The sequence below is a fragment of the Nuphar pumila genome, chromosome 13, assembly GCF_984573655.1.
Source record: "Nuphar pumila chromosome 13, dmNupPumi1.hap1.1, whole genome shotgun sequence".
NCBI lineage: Eukaryota > Viridiplantae > Streptophyta > Magnoliopsida > Nymphaeales > Nymphaeaceae > Nuphar > Nuphar pumila.
The window spans coordinates 85,775,287-85,782,457 of NC_143261.1; positions in this window are offsets into that span (position 1 = coordinate 85,775,287).

Consider the following 7,171-nt stretch of genomic DNA (forward strand, 5'->3'; position numbering starts at 1 on the left):
GTGCTTAAAAATTGGAGCAACGAAAGCTATCCTCTTGTAGTTGCAATAACGGCCACTAAGATGAAAGTGGGTTTTTTTGTTAGTTGAAGTGGTTTTTTTTATGTTAGTTGTTATGGGGCAACAAGACTGTACTTGTAGCCAAGCTTTGTAATATAGCACCACTATGTCAGTACAGTACCACTGATCCTAAGAATTAAGGATATGAATGCTTTGAACCTCACTGAGGACATGGCATTGGATAGAAATGAATGGAGAAGGATTCATGTGGAAGACCCATAATGATTTTCTTTGTTGGTTCATATCGCCGACCCCAATTGTTTTGGGATGAAGGCGTAGTTGTCGTTGTAGTTTTACACTAATCCAAAGTTCCAGGTTGGTTTTAGGTAAACTTTTTTTACTCGGAGAAACCACCCCAGGTGCAGACACCTAGCCGCCCTGGCTCAGCCTGCCGTACTTATGGTCGCTGTCCATGTCAGCGCAAAACTCCGAGGGCTTACCGCTTGGCCCCAAGGAGTCACCAAGCTTTGGCTTTCTCGGGGGTGACACCCATGAGATATGAACCTAGACTGCCTGTCAAACGGTCTAGGCCCCCCATCCCACTACGCCAAACCCCTTGGGTCTTGTTTTTAGGTCAAATTGCTTCATAGTGATGCCTTGAAATTTGTCCAGTTAATGAACATCAACAGGATGTCTTGAATTCAGTTGATCCTTATATATTCGTTGTATAAAGCTTTCCAACCAAAGAATAATGCATTTTATGGGGACTCTTATGTTCACGAAAAGATTTTAGTTTTAATGTAAAAAGATAACATATGCTTTTCACGCCTTTGAATGCAAGACCAGATTTCAACACTCTGGGAAATAGTGAAAGGGTGACTAGAATTCAGAAGATCAAAGATACGTTTGAGTGCACTTTGCAAAAGTGATTTTGGAATAATTTTTGAGTCTCTATTTCAGAATCCGAATTTTCTCCTCAACCCAGTGACTCTTTAAATCGGCTAATCATTATTTTTGAAGTATTATCTCATACAATCATAAGAGAATCATTTTCTCATATTTGCAATTAGGTGATATAATAGTTCTCCCAAGTCATTCTCTCAAAATTTGAATGCGATTTTCATAAGGGCGGAAGCAAACACTATCCCACAAGGGACATGGCAAAAAAATTTGAGAGATGCCATTCGGTGTAATTTTCATTAAAGATAGTACACAAGAGGACACGAGAGTGAAGTGGACAATACCTGTGACAGAGCAAACATGCCCCAAGTGAATGCTGATCTTTTCGTTGAGCATACAAAGTCAGGTTGTTTGCCTACAAGGGCTTTGCTTATCTGGTAGGGGAGGCTTGTGAATGTCACCAAGTTGATAGTGTTTGGAACACGGTGGCAAAAACAAGATTTTAGAAATTCGAGATCCCAAATCTAGAGGTACTTTCTTAAGATCGTTGTCTTTAAAACTTCAATCTCACCACTTCAGGATTTTTGAAGATACAAATAACATATGTACGACTGAGTCCTTAGGATACAATTAAGCTTAGACATTGAGAGATTGATTGCTTAGCAAGACTAGGTGACCTCTTCCACACACGAACTTGCAAGCCAAACGAGAGCAAAAAAGGTGAAAATTGCAAAAAGCTTGAGAATAAGAAAAATATGACGATCAACAAGACAAGAACTAAGACTTTTTATAGACATAAGAAGATAAAACAATTTTGGATGATAAATGATTTTAAATGGCCATTAATCTAACGTTTTAAAATTTAAACGAAAATGACCCTAAACAGTTACTTGCCTTTGGCCAATGGTCAAAGACCTCCAAAACCACCCAACAATCACAAAGGCTCTTAATCGCCTTTAAATGCTCTCAAACAGGTCAAAAAATGCATAGAAATTGAAAGTCAAAGCAATCAAAGTTAGCTCTAGCTTTGTCAAAAAATTCAAGGTAGGCTTGGTTCGGTCATGGTTTAGTCAAAACGAATCCAAGCGCCTCTAATGCACCTCACACCACTGCAAACTTGCGAAGTGCAAAGTACCACATTGCGGTTCAAGCGCCCTTACATAAACGTGCGAGGCCGATGTGTCCATTGCCACCAGGTCAAAGCTGGGTGTACTCTCTGGTGAGTGAGGGGAACATCAAGAGTTTTACCAACCGGAGGCCAGTCAATGTACCGTCGGTGACCGGGGTGGGTGGGGCATCAAGAGTCATTACATTCAAAAATTAAACCCAACTTAAATCCAGATTACATCCAGTTAAAAAACAAAATCAAAATCAAAACCGGATTGAAAATGAATTTCCAACTTGAAATTCATTCCAAATTCGAATTGGAGTTCAAATTGCAATTAATTCCCAACTTAGATTCAACCCATATTTTAACATTAAATTCTTTATGAAAACATAAAAAAATTGTGGGTTTTACACTAACAGCCTAAGTCCTATCCTACTACGCCAAACCCCTTTGGGGCCTTGTTCTATCGTTAAAACATTATATCAACAGTATATTATTCGTTATATTAGACATGACATTTAGTTCTGTATCCTTACGTATGCTGGCATTTCTCTATTTTACTAGTATGTATCACGTTCTTTGTGCTCCTCTCGAGTCCAGAAACTGGTCTTTCATTATTGTTTTAATCATTAATATCCTTGTTGCTTGCCAATATTCTTTCCCTGATTTTGACTGTTAGGTTACAGTTTAAACTCTGTAAAAAAAGAGACCCTATCTGAATTGGTCATATCAGTAAAGGACTGGTAGCTATATACAACTTACTTGATTATATAGGTCCAAAGCATCTATTTCAGCAATCCGTGTCGTGTATCTGCTGAAAATAACCCACTTGTATAGCGAAGTCTTGCAATGTTGATTCTGTAGAATGATGCAAGTTGGTGGAGACTGTTAATATATATATATATATATATATATATATATATATATATATATATATATATATATATATATATATACCCGATAGGGGTATTTCTATCTTTTCACATAGTTGTTTTAGAAAACAACTATTTTTTTAATTTAGCTTTTCTAAATACATTTGTTTTTTTTTTTTTTCAATAACCAAAAAGGGGCCCCACCATAGAGTCATTGCCCCCCCCAACGGTCACAAATGTGACTATATTTGTGACCGTTGGGAGCCCCAATGACTCCATGGGCACCCTCTTTTTGGCTCTCCTTTTGAGGCCATGTGGCTTCCCTTCTCATTTCTTTTTGTATAAATAGGGGTGAACCCCTTTGTATTTTCTTCATGCTTGAGAGCTCCCTCTCTTTCAATAAAGAGGCTTTTATATTTTTGTCTTTCTCAAGGCTTGTGTATGTATTGTCTCTTAGTGGACTTGACTATTGTCTCTTTTGTTTGTCCATTGTAGGACATTTCAAGTGCTTATAGCACTTTTTATATTTCCGCATATCTCATTACATGGTATCAGAGTCACTCAGTTCTTAGAGAAAAAAGCGTGGTACGTATATTTTTCATCTATTGTCTCCATTTTTCTCACTTCTTGGTGGCATTATGGAAGCAAAAATTGACCTATCCTTCAAACTCAATGGAAAGAACTACATGATGTGAGCATCGACTACGAAGAACAACCTCAAAGGTAAAAAACTTTGGGAGTATGTTATGGGTTCCATTCCGGAACTTAGATTGAATCTCACAAAGATTGAAGGTGGCCAAGAAAAAGCTTTTGAAAGAGATGCTCGCCTCAAAGCTATTGAAAATCATAAAAAAAAAGTTAAATATTGGAAAAACAATCACGCAAAAATCCTTGCTTGGTTTATAAGCAATATCGAACTCAAGGTATGTGCTAATATAGCTAAATTTCGCCGGACTAATGAGGCTTAGTTTTTTATGAAGGGTATGTATACCCAAAAGGATCTTGCAAGAGCATATTTTTTGCAAAAAAAAATTAAAACCACCAAACAAGGTGATTCAAGTATTCAAGATTACTATAGTGTTTTAAATCTACTATGGGACGAGTTGGCTCTTTTAGAGCCAAAATGGGTTGCTATGAAAGATGTTGAATTAAGACAAAAGCAAATGGTACAATATCGATTGTTCCAATTCTTATTTGGGTTACGTCCCGAATTTGAGCAAGTGAGGTCATCACTTCTCCATAGATCTATCTTTCTTCCAATAGAGGATGCCATTGTCGAAATCACTCAAGAAGCAACAAGGCTTGACATGAGTAAGAATGTTAATGAAGTGCTTGCCGTATCCAAACCCGACAACAATGTAAAAACCTATAAGCACCCCCACTTTGGTAAACAAGGAAACTACAATGAAGGGAAAAAATGATTGTTTGCCATTATTGTTATGAGTCATGTCACATTAAACTCACTTGCCCAAAGCTCAATGAAACTTTAAAACCTAAGGTGACCTCTCTTAAAGAATCTACCACCAAAAAAGATGAAGGCAAGAATGGTGATCTCAAAGAGACCCTTGGTCAAATATTCATGGCTCTTCAACAAATCCTTAAAGCTACTTTCTACATGTCAGGTGCGACCATTGCATCTATATCATCACCCGATACATATTCTTGGATCTTAGAGTCCAGAACATCTTTTTATATGACCCCTCGTGAAAATGCCTTAGTCGATGTTTACACCAATTCAAAGGGTTCTTGTGTTTCTACGGCCGATGAAACTTTTTTGAAAATTTCTAGTATTGGAACTCTAAACTCAAAAAATTCTCAAAATCTTTTTGTTCCAAAAGTTAGAGTTGTTCCAAAACTAAATTTAAACAATTTTTAGTCTCTCAAATTGTCGACCATGGATGTGAAATATCTTTCTCATCTAATGGTTGCTTTGTGCAGAATCTCCAGTCCGGAAAGCGGATTGGGCAAGGCCATATGAAGGAGGTCCTCTACTATATGGATCATCTGAACCTTCCAATAAACTATTTTTATTCTTATGTCCAAGAAAAAAGTATTTAAACTTGGCATAAAAGGCTTTGTCATCCAAGCTATTCAAAAATATATTTTTTTCCGTTTGAAAACAAATTTTGTAAGGAAAAAAATATTAATTGCAAAGATTGTATTTTTGAAAAAATGAAATCTATTCATTTTCCAACTAGAACTTTTCTTTCTTCAAGACCCTTTGAATTGGTACACTCGGATGTTTGGGGTCCATCTTCGGTCATGTCTAAATGTGGTTACTTCTGCTATGTCACTTTCATCGATGACTTTACTCAATATGTTTGGATTTATTTTTTTAATCACAAATCAAAAGTGTTTTCCTTCTTTAAAGAATTTCATATAAAAATTCAAAATCAATTTCAAAGTAATATATCCACTTTGAGAACCGATTTCGATGATGAATACTTATCTAATAAATTCCAAAATTATTTAACACAAAATAAATTTTGTCACCAAAAATCATGACCTAGAACTCCACAACAAAAGAGACTAGCGAAAAGAAAGCATAGGCATATTATAGAAATCGCTAGAACATTGCTTGTCTCTATAAATATTCCAAAAAAAAATTGGGTCGAAGCCGTCTTAACCTCAACATACCTAATCAATAGAATGCCTGAATGCCTCTCCTTATGAAAAACTTTTTAAATTCTCCTCAGATTTCAATCGTCTTTGCATTTTTTGTTGTAAATGCTTTGTTTTCTTACATAAGAGAGATAAGTTGTCAACAAAGGCAATTGAATGTGTTTTTCTAGGTTATGGGGAAAATAAAAAGGTTATATGTGTTTTGATTTAAAAAATGACAAGTTGTATGTTTCAAAAGATGTAACCTTTTTAGGAGATGAAAATGGTTTTGAAAAAATGAAAAAATCAAATGAAAGTGATTATATGTTTTTACATAATCTTATTGATGACATAAAAGTATAGAAGACACTTGTGATGTGTCCAATTTTGATGTGTCACTACCAAGTGATGGTACTAGTAATGAAAATATTAATGTTTACACCCGAAGAGATCAAGAAAGGCCTATTAGTGCCTTAGAGAAATACTCTCAAATTTCTGAATCTTCAGAAGAGCCCCCCCATTCGGCACTCTTCTAGAGAATCAATACCACCTAATAGGTTTGTATCCTACAAGTCTTTAACACCCAATTATCGGGCATGTTTGATAACCTTACATTCATATTATGAACCCGCTTATTATAATCAAGCTAAAACTCTACCGCATTAAGTTGAAGCAATGAAAATAGAACTAGATGCGTTAAAAAAGGCTAATACTTAGAAAATAGTCAAACTCCCTCCGCATAAAAAACCTATTGGATGTCGTTGGGTCTTTAAAGTTAAAACTAAAAATGATGGATCCTTAGAAAGATATAAAGTCAGGTTAGTAGCAAAGGGATATTCGTAAGAATATAGAATCGACTATGAAGAAACATTCGCTCATGTAGCCCGAATGACTAGTGTCAGAACTCTAATAGTTGTCGCATCAATAAAAAAATGACTTATATATCAACTCAATGTGAAAAATGTTTTTCTAAATAGAAATTTAAATGAAAAAATATATATGGATCCACCACCCGGAATTAATATTAGACAAGGTCAAACCCTTAAACTCTTAAAAGTCTTATATGGCCTTAAATAAGCTCCCAAGGCTTGGTATGATCATTTTTGTGATATCATGGTGAAATTAGGATTTCACTCCTATTATACTGACACTGCTCTCTTTGTTAAAAGTGCAGGTACTAACATTATTATTTTATTACTTTATGTTGATGACATGATTATCACTAAGAATGATCAAAATAATATTGATGATGTTAAAACCATGTTGAAAAATAACTTTGACATGTCTAATTTAGGCTTCCTTAGATATTTTCTTGGTATTGAAGTTGCATATTCTCCTATGAGATATATTTTGTCACAGCTGAAACTTGTTGCAGATATATGTACCAAGTCTGACATTTCAGATGATAAAAAGGTAGAAACTCCAGATGTCATTAATGCCAAATTAAGGTTGGAGGGGTTCTTCTGGAAGATCCCACACCCTACAGACAACTCATTGAATCTCCCACTTACCTAACAATCACCAAACTAGACATCGCTAATGCGGTTCACTTTGCAAGCCAATTTCAGCATGCTCTTACAATTGTGCATATGAGCGTCGTGCTCCAAGTCATCCGATACATCAAAAACACTATAAATAAAGGGTCATTTCTATATTCATCTTCTTCATTAAACCTTCTTGCTTATACTGATGG